Genomic DNA, 27,560 nt, shown 5'->3' with positions numbered 1-27,560 from the left:
TCTACCATCATTTGTCTATCTATATCTATCCATCTATTTGTCTATTTATCCATCCATCTATCATTTGTCTATCTGTATCCATCCATCTATTTGTCTATTTATCCATCCATCTATCTATCTAAATACTAACCAAAATAAAAAACAGTAACTAAACTGATTTAGCTCAGCTGAAAGGTGTACAGTATATGGTTGATTCACTAAAGAGAGTCATTTATCCATGAATCAGACTGCACTGATTGCGCTGTATGTTTTGGATTCACTAAATGTTTACATTAGCCAACAACATAAAATACTACTACTACTACTGAAATATCCCCTTTTCTGTTCTTTGTCCCTGTTTCTACACTACGGTGAATTGTAAACAATTCTTCCAATTCATCTAGCTTCACACAGTCTCCTCTGAGCTGCTGATGTTCAAACATCTGTAATTCTAGCGGTTGCACTTCAGGCTCAGGTAATCAACCAATTTCAGAGACTTATGACTCGAATGAACTTGTTCTCTGATTCCTAGGACACTCGGCTGTGTGACCATTGTTCCGTCCCCCAGGTTGTTAGTTTCATAAAGGCCGCCATACAGTATGTCTGTAAAATATGTTACTTCTTTTGGGGAACTTCATTGAAATATTCCATTTCTGAGTGCAGTTCAAATGCATATTGGTACACAAACAATATACGGATCTATTGAGTATTCATAGATAAGTCTATACTGTATATTAAAGTCATATTTACATTCTCATCATCTCATTCTTTGTTCATCTCACTGTTTAAAGGCACAGCTTATAATTATCTAGTGGTTTTCAATTAAAACCGCCAGGGTGGTTTAGTGAAACAGTCACTATTCATTGAATCTAGACATTCACACCAAACAAGACAAAACAGAGAATCATGATAGTGAAACAGAAAAGGGATGAGAAGGACCTACAGAGATTACAGGCATTTAAAATCTAGAAAAACTCATGTTTTCATTAATAACAAGAAACTGAATCCAATTAATTTGTCTTTAAACATTTTTTGGATGCTGTCACTACAACTCACAGGGCCTTGGGGAGTTTTTGAGTTTAACTACGTAAACAAAATCCAACTTTCACAATTTAAAATGAAAATCATAAATTACCTCAGCATACACATCTCTAAGGAAAAAAAAAATGATTATAGTTTGATACGTCCTGCGAACACACACGTTTACACTCACATACACATACAGTACATACCTCTGTTTTATTTTCTCTCATCACTGCAGTCCAGGGAGGGCCGTCCCAGCCAGGCAGGCTGTGAATATTCATGATCAGGAGTGAGTTGCAGTGGAGGTTGCCGTGGAGGTGTTGAGTTATTCATCATTCTTCAGGAGAAGAGACACGGGAGTCGTCTCTCAGTGCTGGAATATTAACAAGCCACATTAATAAAATATCCACCCTCTCTTTCTCCTGCCTCGCCTTTACCTACAGATCACAGGAACACAGTTTTCAGCAGCTATCCCCATTTAAGACCACCATGTAAACTGGAGCACACACACATATATATGTACAGTATGTATATGTAAACACACAGCTGTTCAAATACAGTAGAGGTACTTTGCATTCTATAAAAAGCCAAAAGACTCTTGTTCCACTGAAACGCTGTGACACACATATATTTCTTAAATCATTTAAACATCACAAAAAAGTCACAATCATCAACACAGAAATCTAACAACACAGCAAATCCCAACAGCTTGACACACATTTCACAGAGATGACAAAGCATTTGACGGCAATGGCACAATGCAGACTTCTAAGAAAGAACTAGTGCTTTTTTGGTGGTAAAAATAGGAAAACATAAGATTAAAGTACAGAAAGATGAGGCAAAAAGAAGAGAGATAAGAAAGAATAGGCCGGCATTCAGGGGAGAGGTATGTTTAATTCACAGAGTGGCATTTCGGCTGTGTTATCAAGCTAACGTACAGAAGGCCAGGCCAGACACTGAGCTGAAATGTGCATCAGTGGTCGTGTAATATTAAAAGAGCCAACTGTGCTTTCTTTCACACTCTCTCTGTCTCTCATGCTCCCTGCTCTCACTTTCTTTCTAAATGCATATTTCTGCTCTCAAGATAACCACAAAAAGCCTTCGATTTGCCCCTATTTTAGTCTCAGTTGTACAGCACACACCATTTCACAGCATGAGACAGCATCTCAAATCTTGTCCCCATAGTTGTCACCGCTGCTGAAGCATGAATAATAAATGCACATAATTACTCTATAATAATCATAATAGTAATATTTGTTTTAATTATTTTGGTGATTATGCTCGTCTCTGACAGAGCTTTTTTCTCATCATTTATTGCACTTTTTTAATTTTAAGATCATATGAATCCTATAAATGTTAAAAACCACAATATTTTTTTTAAACACCTAATAAAAATAAAACAAGTTTTAAGAAAAATACACAAATGCATTAAAGGAATATTTCACAAAAAAGCTGAAAAATATCTTTATTTCTTCATTCTTCGGTGGATCCTCTGCAGTGAATGGGTGCCGTCAGATTGAGAGTTCAAACATCTGATAAAAACATCACAATAATCCAGTAAACCAATAACTCCAATAACCAATAATCCATAAACATTTCATCATTAACTTCAAACCATCGTTTCTGGTCTATAATCCATAATATCTTTTCCTCCAGTAAAAAATTCCTTCCCTTGTTGTCCTCTCACATCAAAATCCACCGACATATTTGTTTTTAACTGTTTTGGACTGTTTTCACTTGTACACTGCAAAAAAAGGCTTACCCTACTTAGTATTTTTGTCTTGTTTCTAGTCAAAATATCTAAAAATTCTTAAATTAATATGCATTTACTAGATACGCAAAATATCATAAGATATTTAATCTTGTTTCCAGGGGAACAAATTAATTTAAGTGCATTTTGCTTAAAAGAAGTATAACTATCTGCAAGTAAAATGCCCTTGTTTCAATAATATTTTACTTACCTCAGTCGCAGATAATTTTACTTGTTTCCAGGGGGGACAAAAATAAATTTTGCTTATGTAATTTTGCTTATCTAGTAAATGCATCTTAATTTACGAATTTTTAGATATTTTGACTAGAAACAAGACAAAAATACTAAGTAAGATAGGCCTTTTTTGCAATGTAGATGGTGCTTGATCTGTGCATATTCCTCTTACACAAGATTACTTTTTCACTGGAAAAGCAGTATTATAGACTTAAGATTATAGATTTTAGCTGTAAGCAATAATTTAAAGTTAAAAACATCTTTATGATGGTTTTAATACAAACACAGCTTTTCACAAGACATTAACTGATGGACATGAGTCGTGTGGGTTATTGTGATGTTTTTATCAGCTGTTTGGACTCTCATTCTGACAGCACCCATTCGCTGCAGAGGATACATTGGTGATACAATGCGACATAATGCTAAATTTCTCCAAATCTGTTCTGATGAAAAAACAAACTTCTCCAAATCTTGGATGGTCTGAGCATTAATACTGTGGCGGGAGGGACGAACGACAGACACAGTGGGTGTGGCGTCAGGCCTCGGAGAGGCTTTTATTAAACAGAAAATGAAGGGAAGTGTCCAAAAGGGAAACAAAGTGTCCAAATAAAAAGGGATCTGGTGTCCTCGTTGTGAAGGGGGTTCCGTGAAGGAGGGGCAGTGTTCAAATGGGAAGGGTCCAGGTAAGGGGCGGAGTCCGGCGGCCGCACGCGCTCCCCGCTTAGGTCCGGAGCGCGAGGAGCGGCGGCATCTCTTGCAGCAACGTCCTCCTTCTGCTGCTCTGCGGCACTCTCGGGGGATTCGACGGCCCTGCAACCTGGCCCGTCAGCCGACTAACGGGTGCGGCGTTCGTCCGGACACACGGGGTCCGGCTGCTCGTCCTCTGGCGGTGCTGGCTTCCTCTTCACCCCTTCCTGGACCCACGAGGACACCAGCGTGCATGCACGGGGGAGAGACCGGTCTCCTGAGGAGAGGCGCGCTCGGCATTTAAACAGTGGCGGTGATGAGGCTTCATTCCATTCAGGTGCTCCCCATCACACGCCGCCAGCCCGGGATGTTTTCGTGCCCCTCCTCTCCCCTACACACCCACTCCCGTCGGGAGCCTGGAGAAGGGCGGCGAATAAGGGACGGGGTGGTGATGATATTTAGGGGGGAGGCAGCCGACTCGTCACAATACATTATCAGCAAATTTTCATTTTTGGGTAAACTACTCTTCTAATGTTTTGGAATATATGGTTTATGTTTAATTTTTGCTGTTGTGTTTTTTTTTTTTGTCCTTTATTTTGTCAGACATATCATGAAAATTTGACTTTTTATTTTCACAATAATGAACCCAGTACTTTTTTTGGTAACATGCAAATTCTTTCCCAGTTGTTCACCTTTACAGACATAACCGACTGTTTTTGTAACTCGTGTTTTTAACATAAACCTTTGTGTATTTGACCGTTTAAGCGCAATAAGACACGAAAGAGCACTTATGCTGATGATACACGGGGCAACTTTTTGAGCAATTTTATCGGGCAACTTTTTTTTTGCAATATTGTTTGGACACTTTCCCATTGAAAATGGGTAACAGATTTCTATCTAGATAATTTAGATCAATCGTGGGCCCTGTATCTCACCTGGTTGCCCATTGACGGCAACATTTGCCAAAGTTGTCCGGCAACATTGCTCAAAAAGTTGCCCAGTGTATCATCAGTTAGTTAGTACTCACATGCCATGTGAAAGCCACTTTCTGTGCGCGTGCTTTGGATGTATGTGCTTAGAAAACCCTATGTCAGAAGTTTAGACTAATATTATTTAAATCGCATGATTTCAGCTTGATAGACATGATAATCAAAACCAAGCAGATCTTCTTTCAGCAAAGTATCTGAGGCATAAGCTGTAAAGGTACAGTCCTATTCTAGAAAAGAGGGGAAAGAGCAGCAGCTCATTTGCATTTAAAGAGCCATGCAAGAAAACAGTGTGTTACTGCTTCCACTTAAAATAGGCATTTTCAAAATGATATAATAAATGATCTGTGAGGTATTTTGAGCTGCAACTTCACAGGCATATTCTGGGGACACCTGAGACTTGCATTACATCTTGTAAAAAGGGGAATATTAGGAATTATTTAAATTTTGATGACACTTTATTCATATTGCAGTTAAGGTTAAATATTTTGCAAATCAAATGCATGTACTGTATAGTGCATTGCTGATATGCCCACAATTTTTTGCATGCCTCCACATTTCAACAATTTCACTTCAACTTCTTCAATCACCTATTTTTACGAATGTTTCATACTCTTAAGCATGAATGGCGAATGAGAACAGGATGTACGAGATTATCTTTTCATAAAAAATTTTTATCCCTCTTCCTATTCCTAATAAGTGGAGTTTCTGTTTTATTCTTCTCTTAACTCGCCATTTTTCCTTTTGATCTTTACTACTTATGGAATCCTAAAATCACCTCTTCATTGGCATTTAACACTGAGTACAAAAATACACACAATTAATGTGCATGCATTTGTGAGATATTATGCCTGCCATTCTCTTCACATAATTAAATGTAATGAATGTGGGAGGCAGGTTTGTTTCTGCGGTTCAAAGACAACAGCACACGCTCAGCTCAAAGGTACGTGTATAAAGGACAGATTAAGGTTTTGGTTAGCCAGCAATTAAATTTCATTCACACAAACATACTCAGCACTATCATTGGCTTTACAGATATCACAATAATGATAATAATGAATGTAAACACCAGCTCCATCATAAGATTCAGAATGGCTGAGAGGGAGGTCAAAGAAAGAGAAGTAAACAAGACAGGTGAGGTAAACACAGCACTAATAATAACAACAAACAAACAAACAAACAGCAGGGTGAGACTGGAGTTAGCCTGGAGAACAAGACCCTCCGTCCAGACCTTTCTCTTTTTCATCTAACTGCTTTACAGTGTGTGCATACTTAAACGAGTGATAGAGTGAAAGCGAGGAAGGATGGATGAGGGGGTGGAGACATGAGACGACTGGGGTCAACTACCTGTCAAAGTCTGACTGCTGGTGGGCTCAATCTGCTTGCTGAACTACAGCGAGAGAGAAAGTCTGTGTTTGTAAGAAAGAAAAAGAAATTAGATTAACTGGAATACAGTGAGAAGCGTTTAACAAGTGCTACTACCTCTGTATATGACTTGAATATCAACTGTCAAAGGTTATTTAGCGAAACAGCGTAGGTGTTTTCCCAAAGATATTATAATACTATAAGGGGGAGGAGAAATCATAATGCTAAATATGGTGACTGTAATAACAGAAGTCATGCATTATAGTTACAAAAGCCAATCGCTGTTTTTAATGGTTTGTTTAGACTAAACCAGTGGTTTTCACTGGTTTGGTCACGGGACCAACCCTGGAAATCCAGAGGTCTCGCGAGAGCACAATTTGAATTGTCTCTGCAAGACACTCTGGCATCGAGCAATGATGCAGGTTACTGCATTACGTAAGCAGTTGTGGGAACCAATCAAATCGGTGTATCTGATGTAGGCGGGACAGAGGCGAGCTAAACTGATGACGACAGCGCTGCGACGTCCGAATCATGTAGTAAACTTTGAAAGATCGCTGTTGCAACAGATGAACACCAGTTGTTTGAAACGGCTTTGGCCGCTACAATGAACGAGTTAGACTTGGTTTTTCATATAAAAGAGGAACAGAAAACCGAAAACTCGAATCGTTCCTTTGCAAGAAGGACATTTATGCTGTTTTGCCGACTGGATACGGCAAGAGTTTAATCTATCAGTTCACGAGTTCACGCTTACATATAATTAGCCGGAGAATAGGGCTGGGCGATATGGCAAAAATGTAATCTCGATAATTTTTTCCCATATTGAACGATGACGATATATATTTCGATATAAGCTGTTGATGTTGCCAGCTTTAAAATAGTATCCCAACAATGACTAAAGCCACAAAAATGAAAGGATTCATTAAATTACATTTTTAAGTATAGTTTATTAACCAAAGCAGATTACAGATTTGGCCTTAAAAATTAAAATAACTTACTAAAATAAATGAAAAAATAAATAAATAAAAGTTGTGACAGAGTATGGTAAATGAGAGTAAATGTACAAAATGTAAACATAAAATTATTGTAAAAACATCATTTGTAATACATTTATTTATTTATTTATTTATTATTTATTATTATAAACACAATTGTTTATTTTCTCTATTATAGGTTGAGCTATTTAAATTAGAGGCAACCACTGCATTTTGAAACAATCTACAGTATAAATAACAAAAAATTACGACACAGCTCTTTCTTAATCGTATTAAGTGCAGACAATTCAGCCATAATCAAAGTAGGCTACTCTCTAAATATTCAAAGTGCAAACAGAGACGGAATATTTCAAGCATGATACAGAGTTATAGACATACACAACCTATTATAGTCGACATTCTGATAACAGCCTAGATATGTCATTTAGCCTAATTTGCGTGCATTGGGGAGTCACTCTCTAAACAAGGGGGATTAAAATTGCTTTTGAATGCGCATGCGTTTTTTGCTTTCGGTTTCAGTTTTAACAATCGCGCCAAACTCTCAGCTGAGGTGAGAGTCACTTTTCAGATAGTCAAACCACTTACGGAATTCGTGCTACCTTTTTTGTCGACAACTTCAACATCTTTGGATAATAACTCGAGTTTAGTTTCTCTTTCGTCGCTGCTTCCACTCTCTTTTTTTGTCGTCCTGGTGTAGGGTTGCTTCGCAAAAAAGTGCTGTAGGAAATGAACTTTGTACTTTGACGTGCACACGCACGCTGCACGCTGATTGGCCGCTGTTGCATATTTCTGCTGTGTGATTGGCTCTTAGATTAATCCATATCGAGCAAAAAATGTCTAGAGCTTATCATCGTTATTAACATAAATTTTATCGCGATTCGATATGATATCGTTTATCGGCCCAGCCCTACCGGAGAATAGTAGTGCATGTTTGGCGTGCTGTCCGGTGAAGGGCTCCGAGCTCGGGAGTGGCCCGAACCCAGAGTACCCCCCAATAGGAGTAGCGAGAACTCGGAGTGATGAGATGGGGTGGTGGAGGGTTACTGATAAACCATCGAGTGAATTGAGGTGAGTCAGCTGTATTTAAACCTATGGCACTGATTGACTTGAGTGGACTCCTCTTGTGATGTTTACGAGCCACCACAGTCATTTAAACATATACAAAATAGCCCAAAGTGAATATAACATGGCATTTACCAATGTTAATATACCCAATGTTAATATGAACTGTTAATGAAACATGGATATTGTTTCTGAATAGAACTAATGCCATACATTCATGCAAATCCTTCCCATCTAACACAAAGTACCAGCTACAGTGCCTTGCAAAAGTATATATATCCCTTCATTTTTTTTCACATTTTGTTTTGTTGCAGCATTATGTTAAATTGCTTTAAATTACTTTTTTTTCCACATCAATCTACATCTCATACACCATAATGACAAAGCTCAAAACAGGTTTGTAACAACTTTGCAAATTTATTAGAAATAAAAAACTGAAAAGATCCCGTTGCATAAGTATTCATACCCTTTTCTGGGACACTCGAAATTTAGCTCAGGAGCATTCATATTTCTTCTAGTTATTACTACACTTCGAGTGGAGTTAAACTGTGGCAAATTAATTTGAATGAGTATGATTTAGAAAGGCACACACCTCTCAGAAACGGTCTAACAGCTGAAAATGCATATCAGAGCAGTCCTGAGGTCAAGATAACTGCCTGTAGAGCTCAGTGACAGACTTGCGTTAAGGCAAAGATCTAGGGAAGAGTTCAGAAAAAAATCTGCTGCATTGAAGGCTCACAGAAGCATTGTCCATAATGGAAGACGACTGGAACAACTAGGACTCTAGAAAATGTCTGCCAGCCCCCATCCAAGCTGACAGAGCTTGAGAGGTGAAAAGGTGAGGCAAAGAATGGCAGATAATTGCCAAATGCAGATGTGCAAAGCTTGTCACATCATACCCAAAAAGACTTGAGGCTGTAAAGTTGCTTCAACTATGTAGTTAAGAGTATGAATACTTATGCAATGTACTTATTTCAGTGTTTTATATTTAATAAATTAGTAAAATTTGCAAATCTGGTTTTTGCTTTGTCATTATTATGGTGTATGGAGTGTAAATTGATGGGAAAAACTAATTTAAAGCAGTTTAACATAATGCTGCAACAAAACGTGAAAAAAATGAAGGGGTATGAATACTTTTGCAAGGCACTGTACGTGATTTTTTGGTACTATAATTTTTTCACACACTGCGCGCTCGCAGTTTCTTTTGCGCTTTAGTAAAATGATATACCGCGTGCCGCCGATTTTGCGCGTGCAAGTGAAGAGTGCACACTGAAGTGAGAGACTTCTTATTTCGTACGGAAATAACAATAGAATAATGACACTGGCATTAGGCCTGAAAACATCTCATATGATTGCAGATACTACATTGGAACAGCTTCTTTTCTTACTTAAACCGCATCTGACACAAGTGTCAACAGCTTTCATGCACATCTTTCAAAATAAAAGTCTCTCATCAGAAAAATATTTAGAATTACGTTTCTTCGTTGTCAATGTTGTTGTTTTCACACTGTAATAATTCAGATATAATACAGAAATAATTTTGTACATTTGTAAAATTTATGGGTCAGGCTTCCGGTCTGATCCGCGTCCAGCTATTTCTAACTTTACAAAACAGCTTGTTTTGCTGCTTGATATTGCAAACTGGTGTGTCTTACCATGTTATTTTAATGTGTTATGAACACACTGATTTGTAGTGCAAACAGTTTTACCATTTGCTGCACGTTGTTATTCTTCTCGTTATTTCCCTATAGTGGATAATGAACCAGCTTACTTCCGCATTGAAGAAAAAGGTGGATATATTTTACAAATGTTTATTAATGTCAAATATTAAATCAAACATTCTATTTAAAATTTTATTCTGACAATTTAGTTAAATACTGAACAAATTATGACTTGAATGGTAAAAAAAACATTAATTCGAAAGGGGAATTTATTCTATGACTCATACAGACATATTAATATTTACATATTTACATATTGCCCATATATTAATTGAAGGTATGTCATAACTGAAACACTATGAATTCTAATTTAATTATTTCACTCAAATGTCTGAAATTCAAGGAAATATTGAAAAATAAATGTCAAAAAAGTATTCAAAGTAATAAATAAAAAATAATAATAATACCATTACCAACATGGCAATACGCCTTATTCAGCCAGCCGCCATTTTGAATCGAAAACGAGGCTGTGAGGGATAGCAGTCCAGCAGCGCCCACTGTGGCGTATTGTTGCGTTCCGAGATGTAGATTGTTTAGTCATAAAAATAAAGAGAAAATATAATTTCACTAATTTCCACAGGACAAAGAACTTCAGAAAATGTGTATTATTAAAGTTCGACGGGACATAGAACCTAACTTTCAGGTAACAATATTGCATTTATTTAAGAAAATGACTGTGGAAACTAGCCGGTTGGCTAATTGCTAATTTATAATGTGAGCATGTTTATCTTTCTTTAAACGTTTACGCAGAGCTAAAATGTTATGTTTTACTACAACAACTAAACTAAATATCTCCATTTTGTATAGATTACAAAGAACACAACAGTGTGCTCAACGTTTTACTCGGGATTGTTTTTCAAAAACACTGACTGGAATTAGGACGCTTGAGGAGGGTTCAGCTCCGTCTGTGTTTACCTGGACTCAAAAGCCTCACGAAAGGAAAACCTTGCGATCGTAAATGAAAAAGATATTATTTTTAAATGATGTTTTAAAGATTAACATGCTTAATAGTTTGTGTTAAGAGCCTGCAGTTAGATCGTAAGCCTCTTTCAGAGAACATGTTAAGTCATACAAAAAACAGTAGGTTTAAACAAAGTTTATTTTTATGCAAAGCGATCAAAAGATAACATTTATTTATTAGCTTGCCGTGTAGTGTTTGAGGTAAACCACTTTTAAAATCGCAAAATGATATTCAGAACATTATTTTTTGTATCTGTTTTGCTTTAGACAAGGAAAATGTCATGTTTATCGTAATTTCATAATAAAGGTCGGGAAGACGCGTATGACCTAGCTGCAGGCTCTTAACACAAACCATTAAGCATTTTAATCTATAAAACATCATTTGAAAAACTCTGTGTAAGCGTTTAAAGGAAGATAAACATGCTCACAATAGAAATTAGTAGTCTTTCCACAGTCATTTTCTTAAATAAATGCAAAATTGTTACCTGAAAGTTAGGTTATATGTCCTGTGGAACAATCCATGTTTTCTGGAGCTCTTTGTCCTGTGGAAAAATGTGAAATTACATATTATTTTACGGTTATACGATCTACATCCTAGGACGCAACAATACGCCACAGTGGGCGCTGCTGGACTGCTATCCCTCACAGCCTCGTTTTCGATTCAAAATGGCGGCTGGCTGAATAAGGCGTATTGGGGCCTTCTGTGCCAATTTTGGGGGAAGCAATTCTACCCCAAGTGTCCAAGATTATCTTTTTACTTCAAAATAAAAAAAAAAAATTTTTATTCCACAAACATGTCTGCAAATCCCTTATTAACAAATAGTGAGTGTAAATGTTTATACTCATTCAGAAGAAATGGCAAAATAAAAAACTAAAATGCATGATTCAAGTATACAGATGAGATTTTGTGTTGACATAAAAGACACCCAGGGGGCATCTTACTTGATCTATTAGATTATAATGGATTTTAATTTAATTACATTCCACCATGTGTACTTTGGGAGTGTATGAAACCAATTCCCTTACAGGTTTTGCCCTCAGGCCACAAAATTGGACGATCAGACAGAAAGAAAGACAAAGCCAGCTGGGTGTGAAGATATGGACAAAACAATCAAACAAAAAAAGCAAAAGAGCAAAAGGGAAAGTCTCTCGGGGCAGGAAAGCAACAGAAACAAAGACAGATGGACAGAGCGTGACAGAGAGACAGAAGAAATGTGAAGAAAACTTTTGAAAAACCACAAGCACCTTTACAACCAAGTCTTACCAAGTCTGGTGTTTGTCAATTTGAGGTTGAGAGATTCAGTTGAAGACTGTTCCAACATGTCAGATGTGCAGGACATCGAGAGAAGACAGAGTGTGAAAGAACGAGAACCAAAGAATAAGACGGACAACCTCTTGAATATTAGGGACAAGCGCAAAGGCATGAGTGCATTTGGACGGTGAGACAATCTTCATGTCCAAAACTGTAGTTGAGGAGTCTGTATATGTAAACTGGTGGTGGACATGTTCCAGAAACACTTCAGGCATGAGGGACGGTGGCCAAATGACAGCTCAGTCATGGACACACTATCCACGTTATGGTCACCAAGCCAGCCAACAGCTTAGCAGCCACATCCCACGGCAACATGAGCCACATCCAACAGACCACAAGTAACCACAGCGAGTTCAGTCAAGAAAGAAAGTGAGACACAGAGAGAATTTAACTGTGGAAGTGTGCGGTTGAAGTCAGCAGGATGAGCAAATTAAATGAATCTGCCCCACTTAGGGCAGCTCTCAGAGGTGGATCCAGCACCCTGCTTCCTCTGTGCCTTCCTCCTTCCCATTCATACATCCAAAGCCATTTCCCAACCTGGGCCCCCACTTCTTCCCCCTCAGGCTGTGTGCCTCTTCATGCATCTAGGCCAGAGGCACCTGGCACAACTCTTCAAACACACATGATAACCGGAATAGCAGCACCAGGAAACTGGGACCGGGACGAAAGCATGTCGGGAGTAACAGGGTGAGGAGGGGGGGGGAGCTGAAAAAGGATGGATTGGTGCTCTGGAAGTCCTGGGCGTGAAACTGTCAGGGAAAAGTTTCCCTTTCTTGTGGTGATGTGTTTAATTGATGAGACGTCCGGATTTCAGAGACTATCCCGGAATCATCACGACTAAACGATTCTCTTATCGTAACAGAGCATTGTTGTCTTGCTGGATCCCTTTCTTGCGCTCTCTTTTGATCTGCTCTTTCGCTCTCTCCTCCTGTGCTTCCCTCAGTCCCCGGGCCCCTAAAAAACAGCTCTCACTCATCTGCTGTAAAAGCTCGTAACAAGGCAGAGCAGAGAGAGCGAGATATAGACGCTCCGTTCCAAAACTTAGCGAGCCGTCTCCCTAGGCAGCATGTTAAGGCATCACATGCACGCTCTAGACGTTAAGAATGTTCCAAAAGATTGGCGGAAAAATTTGCACGGCCTCCCTGGATACCTCATTTTGGATAGCTTCTTGAAGGCAATCCTAAAATGCATTGCAAAATGTAAAATATATACCAGAAGATGGCAGAAAAAAGTATTGTAATGTATCATGGGAATGTACTATGGGAATGTCCATTCTTAAAAGTAAACTGTAAAGGAATAGCGGGAATTCACAATTGACCCTTTGCAAAGACTCCCCTCCCTTAGTTACTGCTGCTATGTCTGACAAGCCAGACATCATGTTTTCACACAGTGAAAAATACATTGCAGAGCAAAGAGGAAACGGACAACTTGCCAACAAACAAGACAGAGCAGGTTATTTCTGGTATGAAACAAAGTCTTAGTTTTCAAATTTTGACATTTTTTAAGAAATTCAAACAATAAATACTATTTTGTGGCTCTTTAATGTGTCGTGACATATCGTAGATGCTCAGTTCAAGCAGCATGTGAACCTATCATCTCTTCTTCTTTACTAGTTTTAGCACAAAATAAACATGAATGAACACCAGAAGGTATTTTATTTCAACTGCATAAAGTCAATACACACCATTTTTTTTTTAAGTTTAAAGGAACACTCCACTTTTTTTGGAAATAGGCTCATTCTCCATCTCCCCCCGAGTTAATAAGTTGAGTTTTACCATTCTGAAATTCATTCAGCCGTTTTCCTGTTCTGATGATATCACTTTTAGCATAGCTTAGCATAGATCATTGAATCCTATTAGACCAGTAGCATCACATTCAAAAATGACCAACGAGATTCGATATTTTTCCTAGACTTGACTATTACGCCGGAATGGGAGTGTAGTTCCTAATCATATCGGCCTCGAAAATCGCAGCTTTACATTTTCCGCCGGTATTAGTACACGATATGACTACAGAAGAGTCAAGTTTTAAATAGGACAAATATCAAAACTCATTGGTCATTTTTGAACGCAATGCTATTAGCGTAATAGGATTCAATGATCTATGCTAAGCTATGCTAAAAGTGATATCACCAGAACAGGAGAACGGCTGAATGGATTTCAAAACGGTAAAACTCAATTTATTAACTCGGGGGTGGGGGGGGGGTTGGAGAATGAGCCTATTTCCAAAAAAAGTGGAGTGTTCCTTTAAGTCCACCAAAGGTAATCTACTCTCCTGTCTGATTTGTTGGTCAGACAAAATGGTGGCTTCAGCATTTTGATTAGTCAGATCGCCTGTCAATCAAGCTCCCTGCAAAATGTCAATTGTAGAACATATGGCAAAAAAAACTGTAGGTAGTGTTTTCGCAGTAATTTTTCTCTCTGGTTACTTTTATTTTAGTACACTTCTTCTGCATATTCATCTCTGCTAATATGTATTTTTCTTTTACATTTATGCATGTATATGTATGTATTTTATTTATACATAGCCCCATGTATTTCTGTTTTATCAAACTAAACAAAACTGACAGTAAAACAGTGAATTTTCCTCATAATTTTTGTCAACAAATTTTTTTTCATCAACAAAAAAACGAGACAATGGCGCAAATCTTGCTTTGAGTGACAAAAGCTATGCCGAAAACCAATGACGTATTAAAAAGAGACGAAAATGTTAGGGAGGGACAATTTGGGAAGAGATTCATTCAGAACTAATCTGCTGCATGGTTAGGAGGTAAGTTGCTTACATTTGAAGTGTATCATAGCCTATGCTCTATCTGGTGGGACATAAGCTAGCATACATTTGCTGTACGTCTCATAAAACGTTAAAAAAAGTAAGAGAAGAGCAGACATATGGATAAATTTGATGATGCAAAAGAGATCTCAGCGCACAAGGATCTTTTTCCATTGCATGAATGAAGAAATACACACAAAATTATGTTGAATTGTTCGTTTTGATGAGTATTCATGTAAACACACTCGGTTACTTCATAGATGCACGTAAACAGTTGGGTCACAGTTGGTAAACACATCAGTTTTAAAGGGACAGCACCCTAGTTTACTTGCTATTGTCTGTGCCCTTGATGTTAATCATGCAACAAAAGAGAGACCAAAAAAATTCTGCTTGAAAGAATGAAGAATGTGGTAAACAAATTGTTATAAAGAATGCATAATTAGCCTATATAACCATTGATACGTCATTGAAAAGAAGACCATGTTCTTGTTTCTTTATGAGAAGTGGTTCCATTTAATTTTAATATAAAGGCATGTTGTGTCACTGTATTTAAATCTATGTCTATCATGATAAAACCTTAATATCAAACCTATATATTGAGTTTAGAAATTTTAGAGAAATGCTTAATAACTGCATTACACTGTAACTAAACCCACTAAAACTAGACTAAAACTAAAACAATTCAGATGACTAAAATATGACTAAAACTAAATGGCATTTTAGTCAAAACACTACAACTAAGACCAAATCAAAATTTGCTGTCAAAATTAACACTAACAACACGCCGACATACAGCGGCATTGCGCTCCGGGCGTCCCGTGTTCGAATCCCAACTCGAGGACCTTTCCCGGTCCCACCCCCTATCTCTATCCCACTTCGCTTCCTGTCACTTCAAAAACAAATCTTAAAATAAATAAATAAATAAATAAATTACACTGCAGTAAAGATATGTACAGTCGTGGCCAAAAGTTTTGAGAATTACATAAATATTGAAAATTGTAAAAGTTGCTGCTTAAGTTTTTATAATAGCAATTTGTATATACTCCAGAATGTTATGAAGAGTGATCAGATGAATTGCATAGTCCTTCTTTGCCATGAAAATTAACTTAATCCCGAAAAAACTTTCCACTGTACTGTTAAGAAGGCTTCAGGGCGTCCAAGAAAGTCCAGCAAGCGCCAGGGTCGTCTCCTAAAGAGGATTCAGCTGCGGGATCGGAGTGGCACCAGTGCAAAGCTTGCTCAGGAATGGCAGCAGGCAGGTGTGAGCGCATCTGCACACACAGTGAGGCCAAGACTTTTGGAAGATGGCCTGGTGTCAAGAAGGGCAGCAAAGAAGCCACTTCTCTAAAACAAACATCAGGGACAGATTGATCTTCTGCAAAAAGTATGGCGAATGGACTGCTGAGGACTGGGGCAAAGTCATATTCTCCGATGAAGCCTCTTTCCGATTGTTTGGGGCATCTGGAAAAAGGCTTGTCTGGAGAAGAAAAGGTGAGCGCTACCATCAGTCCTGTGTCATGCCAACAGTAAAGCATCCTGAGACCATTCATGTGTGGGGTTGCTTCTCATCCAAGGGAGTGGGCTCACTCACAGTTTTGCCCAAAAACACAGCCATGAATAAAGAATGGTACCAAAACACCCTCCAACAACAACTTCTTCCAACAATCCAACAACAGTTTGGTGAAGAACAATGCATTTTCCAGCACGATGGAGCAGCGTGCCATAAGGCAAAAGTGATAACTAAGTGGCTCGGGGACCAAAACGTTGAAATTGCGGGTCCATGGCCTGGAAACTCCCCAGATCTTAATCCCATTGAGAACTTGTGGTCAATCCTCAAGAGGCGGGTGGACAAACAAAAACCCACTAATTCTGACAAACTCCAAGAAGTGATTGTGAAAGAATGGGTTGCTATCAGTCAGGATTTGGCCCAGAAGTTGATTGAGAGCATGCCCAGTCGAATTGCAGAGGTCCTGAAAAGGGAAGGGCCAACACTGCAAATACTGACTCTTTGCATTAATGTAATTGTCGATAAAAGCCTTTGAAACGTATGAAGTGCTTGTAATTATATTTCAGTACATCACAGAAACAACTGAAACAAAGATCTAAAAGCAGTTGAGCAGTAAACTTTGTGAAAACTAATATTTGTGTCATTCTCAAAACTTTTGGCCATGACTGTATATCATTACAAAATGAAAACTTTCTATTCATTAAAGAAGACTGAAAAAAGTGTATTATCAAAAATATTAAGCAGCACAACTGTTTTAAATAACAGTTTGATAATAAGAAATGTTTCAAGTCAGCATATTGGATTTCTGAAGGATCATGTGACACTGAAGACTGGAGTAATGATGCTGAAAATTCAGCTTTGCCATCACCGAAATAAATAACATTTTAATATATACTAAAATGACAAACAGTTATTTTAAACTGTAAAAAATATTTCAATATTACGCTTTTTACTGCATTTTTAATCAAATAAATGAAACCTTTGTGAGTATAATAGACTTAAAAAAAATAAAAATAAACCTTACCGACCACAGACTACTAAATGGTAATGCAAAAGGCAAAAGTTATGCACCATTAACTTAGCAACATGCTAACAGAAACCGCACTCCATCATACTTAGAATGCCACCTTATAAGGCATCTGCCCATGTAGGCATTAAACACCCAGGCAGCTCACCAGGTTTAGGAACAAAGTCGGAGAAAGTAACTTCTGAGACGAGAGGAATCAAACCAAACAGTCTTCCAGTCTCTGTTCTCTCTGTCTATCCCTCAATCTTATATCGTGGTGAGCACTCAGTCTCCAGAGCAGGTGTAATAAAGGCAACAGTTGCAGAGGCGTTTCACTCTGTCTGGCAGACTGTGACTGAGTTTAACACATGTAATCCTACACACATTCCCTAAAGAAAGAGAAAGAACAGAGCGAGAGAGAACTGAAGGAAAGACCTAAGGTCTGTGAACAGATGAAGGGATGAAGGATGGAAACGATATGGAAATGTGCTGTATGAGTCCGCTTATCCAGTGCAGAGCCTGCTTTGATCCAAGCGTACATTTAAAAGCGCAGTGACGGGAAAGTACATAAAAGTATAAAACAAAGTACATACATATGAAGTAAGACCAGTACTGGGCGCCTTATACAACAATAGGGCAGAATTTTGCTTTTCAGTATGTGGATGAAAGTAAAAAAGCTGCAAAGAGAAAATTAAATTATTAAAGGGATAGTTCACCCAAAAATGAAAATTACTCCAGGATTTACTCACCCTCAAGCCATCCTAGATGTATATGCCTTTCTTCTTTCAGACAAATACATTTGGAGTTAAATTAATAAATGTCCTGCCTCTTCCAAGCTTTATAACGGCAGTGAATGGGTGTTGAGATTTTGAAGTCTAATAAAGTGCATCCATCCATCATAAAAAGTGCTCTACACAGTTCCAGGAGGTTAATAAAGGCCTTCTGAAATGAATCGATGTGTTTGTGTCACAAAAATATTAATATTTTTAAACTTTATCTCTAGCTTCTCTAGCTTCACACTAACTGTTGTATGCCTGTTCATGAGAGAGCAGCATTCCAGTGGATGGCGTAGGCAAAGGCATAGCTATCGCAGATCTGATTTAAGACCGGTGTTTTGTTTTGCTCTCTCCTCTGCACTTCCACACTCATAAATTCCGTGCTCGCCTAGAGCGGAAGCTTGAGATTAGAGTTCATAAAGTTTTAAATATAGATATTTATGCATCAATTCACTTCAGAAGGCCTTTCTTAACCACCCGGAGGCATGTGGAGCACTTTTTATGACAGATGAATGCATTTTTTTGGGCTTTAAAATCTCAACAACCATTCACTGACATTAAAAATGCGTGAAAGAGCCAGGACATTTTTTTATATAACGATTGTATTTGCCTGAAAGAAGAGAGTCATATACAGTGTGGAAAAAAATTTATCCCCTGCTGATTTTGTACGTTCTATAATATAAATACGGGAGGGTCTTGTCAATGATCTCAAGGCAGCTGGGACCAAAGTCACCAAAAAAAGAATTGGTAACACTACACCAGGGTTCCTCAAATCTTACCCTGGAGGTCCAATGCGCTGCAGAGTTTAGCTCCAACCCTGATGAAACTCACCTACCTGTGATTCTCTAATGATCCTGAAGACCTTGATTAGCATTCTTAGGTGTGTTTGATTAGGGTTAGAGCTAAACTCTGCAGTGCATTGGACCTCCAGGGTAAGATTTGAGGATCCCTGCACTACACTGTGAAGGACTGAAATCCTGCAGTACCCACAGGGTACCCCTACTCAAGAAAGCACATGTACAGGCCTGTCTGAAGTTTGCCAATCAACATCTGAATGATTCAGAGGAGAACTGGGTGAAAGTGTTGTGGTCAGATGAGACCAAAATCGAGCTCTTTGGTTTTAACTCAACTCACCGTGTTTGGAGGAGGAGGAATGCTGCCTATGACCCCAAGAACACCATCCCTACCATCAAACATGGAGGTGGAAACATTATGCTTTGGGATTGTTTTTCTGCTAAGGGGACAGGACAACTGCACCGCATTAAAGCAATGATGGACAGGGCCATGTACCGTCAAATCTTGGGTGAGAACTTGAAAATGGGTCATGGATGGGTATTACAGCATGACAATGACCCAAAACACACGGCCAAGGCAACAGAGGAGTGGTTCAAGAAGAATAACATTAAGGTCCTGGAGTGGCCTAACCAGTCTCCAGACCTTAATCCCTTAGAAAATTTGGGGAGGGAGCTGAAGGTTCGAGTTGCCAAACATCAGCCTCGAAACCTTAATGACTTGGAGAGGATCTGCAAAGAGGAGTGGGACAAAATCCCTCCTGAGATGTGTGCAAACCTGGTGGTCAACTACAAGAAACGTCTGACCTTTGTGATTGCCAACAAGGGTTTTGCCACAAAGTAAGTCATATTTTGCAAAGGGGTCAAATACTTATTTCACTCATTAAAATTAAAATCAATTTATAACTTTTTGGAAAAGCATTTTTCTGGATTTTTTGTTGTTACTCTCTCTCTCTCTCTCATTATTCAAATAAACCTACCATTCAAATTATAGACTGATCATTTCTTTGTCAGTGGGCAAACGTACAAAATCAGCAGGGGATCGAATATTATTTTTTCCTTACTGTACACCTAGAATGACTTGAGGGTGAGTAAATAATGGGGTACTTTTCATTTTTGGGTGAACTAAATTACATGTATTTACAGTCAAGCCCGAAATTATTCATACCCCTGGCAAAATCTGACTTAAAGTTACTTTACTTACTCAACCAGCTAGTTTTTTTTTTTTTTTTGACCAGAAATGACACAGGCTTCTCCCAAAAGATAATTCTGGAAAAAAAAATATTTTTCAGCTTTTTATTTACATTTGAACAAAAAGTGGCAGAATTTGCCAGGGGTATGAATAATTTCGCGCTTGACTGTGCATTGCTTAGCTTTTTTAAAAATTATACATTTACTAAATTAACACACTCTTTGCAGTGTTCTGCAAGGTAATATTTGTCCCAAAAACATCAATGTACATGAATTTTCTTATGTATTATTACTTAACTTTTAAGTTCTTTGAATTGCCATTGTGTACAGCACTTTGAATTGCCATTGTGTATGAAATGTGCTATATAAATAAACTTGCCTTGCCTTGCCTTCTGGGCTATTTTGGCATACTGCTAATCTTGCATACGACATGAATAGTATGTAAATTAGGATTCAGTCCCCTTTCTTTGACTTTCCCTGATTTTAAGGATGCGAGGTCATGTAAGTACACATTTAAACAGTGTGTGTCTGTGCGCACATATATTTGAGTGAGTGTTAAAGTGAGGTATTTATGTAAAAATAGCAGTAAATGTGGGTTATGTCCTGGGAGGGGTCCTCGTAGACTGGATGGACAAGCTCTCAGCTGTCAGTCTGTTTCTCTTTGCTCTGAAAAGTTAACATTTCTGCAGGGAAGAACTGCTAGAAGCACCGTTTCCTCACATCTCCCACTCTCTCATAGGCATTAAAAACAAACAATGTGAGTGTGCCAGAAACCACTATACATTAAACACTCCAGACACCAGAACCGAGGTCAGGCATGGAAACGGACATCTATAAAAGCCACACCCATTACACGCCCCATATTCAGATAACCTGGCATCCATATGTGCAGTCCTAAAAGAAAGCGTAAAGTCTCAGGACTATCATTGCTCTTTTTTCAAGCAGTGTCTCCTTTTTTATGCCTTTCTTTTTTAGGCGAAGACATCTGTCTAAGACAAGGCTGGGCTTCGCTGGAGACCTGGCGCCCGCTCGCTCTCTCGGCAACCGTTGCCATGGAAAGGAGCCGAAATGGGGCAGATAAGAGTTGAATGAGAAAGCTGATGTTCCAGCGGGGTCCTCAAGTGGGAGGGGTCTCTGGGACCACTCTCGTCACAAACGTCAAGCTCTTTTGATGCATGACAGAAACCGAAAACGGAAGAGAGATACGAGTGAAAAAGACAGAAAAGGAGAGAGTGGGAAGGGAGAGAGAGTCAGGCTATGGGAAAACAGCTGTGAAAGTGGGAAAAAATATGTTTCTGCTATGAGAGACAGAGTTGTGGGAAGAACAATCTCAAAGAAAGAGAACATCCGAAGAGACAGGTCTGCTGGAAGAAAGGAGGAAGATGGAGGGTGTCAAGGTGCTCTTACAAATCACTGCTCAAATAAAGAGTGAGAAGCAAAGCTTTTAATAAAGAGAGATGAGTCGGCAAGTTTTAGCGGGTCAAATCTCTTGTTCTTGGCTTCTTACAGTAATAAAATTGGCTTGATTCCTGTGAGAGTCTGTCAGACATATCATCATCTGTCTGGCGATTGAACTCAGCCGTGACTAAATACATCTCTAAACTTCAGATCAGTTTCAAATCACAGACTTTTTAATGAATTTGTTACCACCATAGACTAAAATGTTCCCTTCTAAAAAAAAAAAGAACTTGATAAAAAAAAATTATAAAAATTCAAATAACAGGATATTAAATTAACACATTAATTTCTGTTGATATATTCAAATTTAACTTTTTTTTTTTAAATGTAATAAGCAATTTGGAAATAGGATATTTAAATAAGACAAACACTATGAGGGTGCGAAAAAACAGTCATAAGGGCCATTTTTTAAAATTGAGATTTACACATTATCTGAATAAATAAGCTTTCCACTGATATATGGTTTGTTAGAATGGGCCAAGATACAACTATTTGAAGATCTGGAAGCTGAGGTGCAAAAAATCTAAATATTGAGAAAATAACCTTTAAAGTTGTCGAAATAAAGTTTTTAGCAATGCTAAAAAAAAAAAGTTTTAATATATTTATGGTAGGAAATTTACAAAATATCTTAATGGAACATGATCTTTACCAGAAAAATTGTTCATTTTGACCCATACAATGTATTTTTGGCTATAGCTACAAATATACCTGTGCTACTCAAGATTGGTTTTGAGGTCCAGGGTCACATATGGCGCTTTTCCACTACACAGTACCAGCTCGCCTCGGCTCGACTCGACTCGGCTCTGTTTGGTTTTCCACTGTGTAAAAGTTGTACTTGTACCTCCACAATAGTACCTGGTTGTCATAGTGACGCTGCAGGAAACTGCCGTGACGTAATCTTCTACGCGACACACACCCGCTGTCTGCACCTCCTCGTTTGACCACGGCGTATTCTTCCGAGTTGCCATAATATGTAATAGATTGGATATGTCACGCAATCTCTGGCCAAAAAATTTAAAAATGGCAGGGTTATTCTGGATACTATTGCTGGTGCGTGCAATGATGACGCAGTGAATAGTGACGATTCTCTCTGACCAATCAGCAGCCTGCTGTGTTTTCACGTCACATTTTAGTATCGCCTCAGCTCGCTTGGAACCTCGCCGGAGGTGGTACGAAAAAAAGTACCTGGAAGCCGGTACAGGTACAACTTTTACACAGTGGAAAACCAAACAGAGCCGAGGCGAGCTGGTACTGTGTAGTGGAAAAGCGCCAATATTGACTTCTATAGCCATTTTGTCCACATAAATTCTATGTAAAGCAATATTAAATATGTGTTCTGAGTTTGCCACATCACAGTAAAATGTGTTATTAATCACCCAGGCAAATATAAATAATAATATAAAAAAAACTAAAAAAATAAGCTACATGATCTCATGACAAAAACGTACCTGTGGGAAAATTTTCACAAGACGTGAAAGTACAGTTTCGCAAGACCAATAAGTACATATCACTGCAGTTTCCAACAGAAATGAACACTAGAGGCGGTAAAACAGTGAGCACTTGTAATGTTTTTCGTACACAATTATGATTACAGCTAGTTTAGCTTACCAAACTAAACAAGCTTGTTCCGTAGCTCAGCCGGCACGGAATTGGACTTAGAAAGCGGAATCTTTGGGTACGAATCCCATGAAAAACATGACTCACGATGAAAGATTAAAGATTAAAGATGAGAGATCGAAAAACAAGCTAAAACAGCATGCTTGTGATTGCTATGATAAGTTTAGGGGTAGTGCAGATGGTACGTTATTTTAAAACATCATGGATGTTTTTTTACTCTTAAAGATTTGGTAACCATTGGCTGCCATTATATGACTGACAGACTGCGTTTTTTTTAACGGTTTGAGTTAAAAATCTTTGTTTGTGTTCTACTGAAGAAACAAAGTCACCCACATCTTGGGTGCCCTGTGGGTGAGCAGACGAACATCAAATTTTCATTTTTGGGTGAACTATCCCTTTAACAAACATTTCAATTCAGAACTGCAGTGACGTACAAAACCAATGTCACATAAAACGTACCATTTGTACGTTCATCTGTTCCGGGGGGAAAACCAACACACTTTTAGCGCCACTCAGTAGACATTTCTCATCAAATGTGTCACAAAACATACATGGTGTATTTTGCATCTTGTGAAAAAGTTCCCACAGGTATGTTTTCCTCATGAGATCAGGTTAAAAATAAATGATCGAAATCTTGAAAATATAAGCACTGAAACGCTGGGGGCATGTCTGTGTTGGCATTGAAATCATGCCCACTCGCGGGAAAGCTGCCGCCTCTTCGCTAAAGGAGACTTGAGCTGTTTTGTAAATTATCGCAACTAGGTATTATGCATTTACGTGATGAAGACATAACTATCTAACAAACTGTAGACTGTAGTAACGGTAATGACAGTAACTGATTGAGCGGGCGAACCACTAATGCTAATGCACTATAGTTATTATAGTGTTAGTGGAGGGCCCATGCTCAGCGGCTACAGTGCGTCAGAGACATGATTTCAGACCCGTCCAAAAAATCCTGAACACAAAAATGGTAAAAAACATAACTCCACAATTCACTACTACATAGTTTACAGTCTTTTCAACATTTTTTTTAAGCAATACATTTCTAACATTTATAATGTGTTTAGAAACAATTGCCTTTTCATGGACTTTAACGTCTACCACAAAAATGTAATATCCTTCAATTATCTTGATGTGGGGGATTTCCTTATAAATATGGAATATATAAAGATTAACTTGAATAATTTGATTAAATAATCTGCTTGTCATGCAATTAATTCAATAAACCATCTTAATCAATTGACTATCCATAAAAATAAGCCACTACAGCACAGTACAGTTGAGCTAAATATAACGTTGATTTCAAAGTCATAAGTGTTGTGTGAATTGTGAACAGAAGACAGAGGAATGAAATATGGAGATAAGCAGACGAACAGTTAAATAAATAAAGTCAGAGGCTTGCACAAATCTCCTACTTCCTTACACTCATCAGAGAGGGGTTAGCATTCCTCCATCTTGTTTCCTTTGTTCAGTGATATGGCTCTGTCAGGCACAGGACTCAAATAGCTATATGAAATCTGCTGCTTGTTTACGGCGTTTCACAGTAATGGTGGCCGGTAAGGGACACTCACGCACACACAGGTTTGAGAGAAACACATTCACATTAATGCACATGAGTGAAAAAACTAAACCCTGGGGATTTCTTGCTGACAAATACATATAATCCACATAACTGAGCTAAAGACTTACCAAAAAAAAAGAGTGACATAGCAGTTTGTAAAAATTTCAACTCTAAAGGTTCTTGCACACTGAATCTGAAATTCTCGTCTGAAATTTTTGCACGTAAAAAAAGAAATACGACCTCGCATTGTGTCAATCACGATCACACAATGCCTCCAAACCTTTGGTCCCCCATAGAAAAATTCCTGTCAGGTTTAATTTTCAGCATTTTTTGCATCTTTAGCAAGCATTTTGAGAGGTGCTTTAACAATTCTGACTATGGAAGCCTCTTTCTGCCACTGAAAAAAATCAGTAAAAAAAAAAAAACATCTCTCACAAATTAGATTTTTTTTTTCACAGAATTGTGAAATTTAAGCTCACAACTGGAAGTTATAAAGTCAGAATTGCATGATATAAACTTGCAATTCTGAGAAATAAAGTCGCAATTGCATGATATAAACTCACAAATGCGAGTTATAAAGTCAGAATTCCGAGATATAAACTCACAATTCTGAGAAAAAGGAAGTCAGAATTGTGAGATATACATTTGCAAATCTGTGGACATATCAGTCTTTTTTTTATTCTCAGAGCTGGACTTTTCTGAGAAAAAAAAATCAGAATTGCATGATATAAACTCACAATTCTGAGAAATAAAGTCGCAATTGCATGATATAAACTTGCAATTGTGAGTTTAAAAAGTCAGAATTCCAAGATATAAACTCACAATTGAGAAATAAAGTCAGAATTGGGTGATATAACCTCGCAATTCTGAGAAATAAAGTCGCAATTGCATGATATAAACTTGCAATTGTGAGTTAAAAAAGTCAGAATTCCGAGATATAAACTCACAATTGAGAAATAAAGTCAGAATTTCGTGATATAAACTCACAATTCTAAAATATAAAGTCGCAATTGTGAGTTATAAAGTCAGAATTCTGAGATATAAACTCGCAATTCTCAGAAATAAAGTCAGAATTGTGAGATATAAACTCTCAATTCTGTGAACATATCAACTTTATTTTATCTCCTCAGAACTGGACTTTGTAACTTGCAATTCTGAGTTTTTATCTCACAATTCTGACTTTTTTTATATATAAAGTCAGAATTGCGAGATACAAGTTTATATCTCGCAATTCAGACTTTATTTCTCACAGTTGTGAGTTTATATCCTGCAATTTTGACTTTATATCTAACAATTTTGACTTCATAACTCGCAATTGTGCATTTATATCTCAAAGTTCTGAGAAAAAAAAGGCAGAATTGTGAGATAAAAAGTTGCAATTACCTTTTTTTATTTTTGATTCAGTGGCGAAAACGGGCTTCCATATCTGAGTCACTGTGACGTTTGCGCAAAAATATTAATTAGCATGGCTGTTATCAACATTGATAATAATAAGAAATGTTTCTTGAGCAGCAAATCGGCATGTTATACTGATTTTTGAAGAATCATGTGACACTGAAGACTGGAGTAATGATGCTGATAAATCGGCATTGCATGTACAGGAATAAACTACATTTTAAACTACATTAAAATAGACAACAGTGGTTTTAAATTGTAATAATATTTCACAATATTACGGTTTATACTGTATTTTTATTCAAACAAATTTAGGCTTGGTGAGCATAAGAGACTTTAAACATCATTTAAACCCCCAAATTTTAAATCGTAGTGTATACCCTGTAAAGAGTAGGACAGGGTATAGAAATAGCCTCTCTGACCTGTTAGCACACATGACGATAGTTAGAATTCAGAGTAATATGAAATATAAAGGAGGAAAAAAGGAAATAAATATTGAAGAGGAGTCAGGTTTATGTCAGAGGGAGTCTAGCCGTGCTATCAGGTGTGTGACTGATGAAGAGGTTTGAGGGTGAGGTCAAAGGTCAACAGAAGTGGGGATTGGGATGAATGACTGATGGCGGGGTCGAGCGGGGCAGAGTGACAGAGGCGTCAAAACGTGAGGGAGTGATGGGAAAAGAGAAGGAGCGACAAATTAATCACTCTGATCTGACAAAGACAAAAGAGACCTCTTGAACAGTGTGTAGAGAACGATAACACACACACACACACACATACACACACCTCTGCCTCTCCCCCGACATCCATCTATCCATCTGTAGTTTTCAGTCGGGTGAAAGATGATTTCATATCCTGAAATGATGACTCTTTCTGATCTGCGGCCTGACGCAGTCTCAGCTCTCATTTGTATTGATCACAGAGTAAAATTACAATGAAACGTACTGAATAACACATCCTTATTTCAGCATTCTCTTTTCTCCTCCCTAAAACACACTTTACCTCTTATTACATTAACACACACACCGGATCTCTCAAACACACACACACACACATACACTGATTTACACTCATACGCTCAGATATGATATAAGCAGGAGGCCCCCAAGTGGACAGACAGCAGGAAGAGAGGAAAAAATAGAAACAGGAGCCATGGGAGCAAAAGAGAAGAGAACTGAGAAAGGGAAATGGAGAGAGGAAGAAAAGGATATGAGGGAGAAAATACAGTGGATTAGAATGGAAATACATTCGCATTATTTGTGCACAGATAAAGCAGGACGTTAAGGATTAGTTCAACCAAAAAAAAAAAAAAAATCACAATCATGACACTCAAAAAACTCATATGACAGACATTTTGAAGAATATATCAGTCATTTTTGCAGGTACTGCAGCTTTCAAGTTTCAAAAAATTATGAACTTGA

This window comes from Garra rufa, chromosome 1, assembly GCF_049309525.1.
Source record: "Garra rufa chromosome 1, GarRuf1.0, whole genome shotgun sequence".
NCBI lineage: Eukaryota > Metazoa > Chordata > Actinopteri > Cypriniformes > Cyprinidae > Garra > Garra rufa.
Note: the sequence above shows the minus strand (reverse complement) of the source record.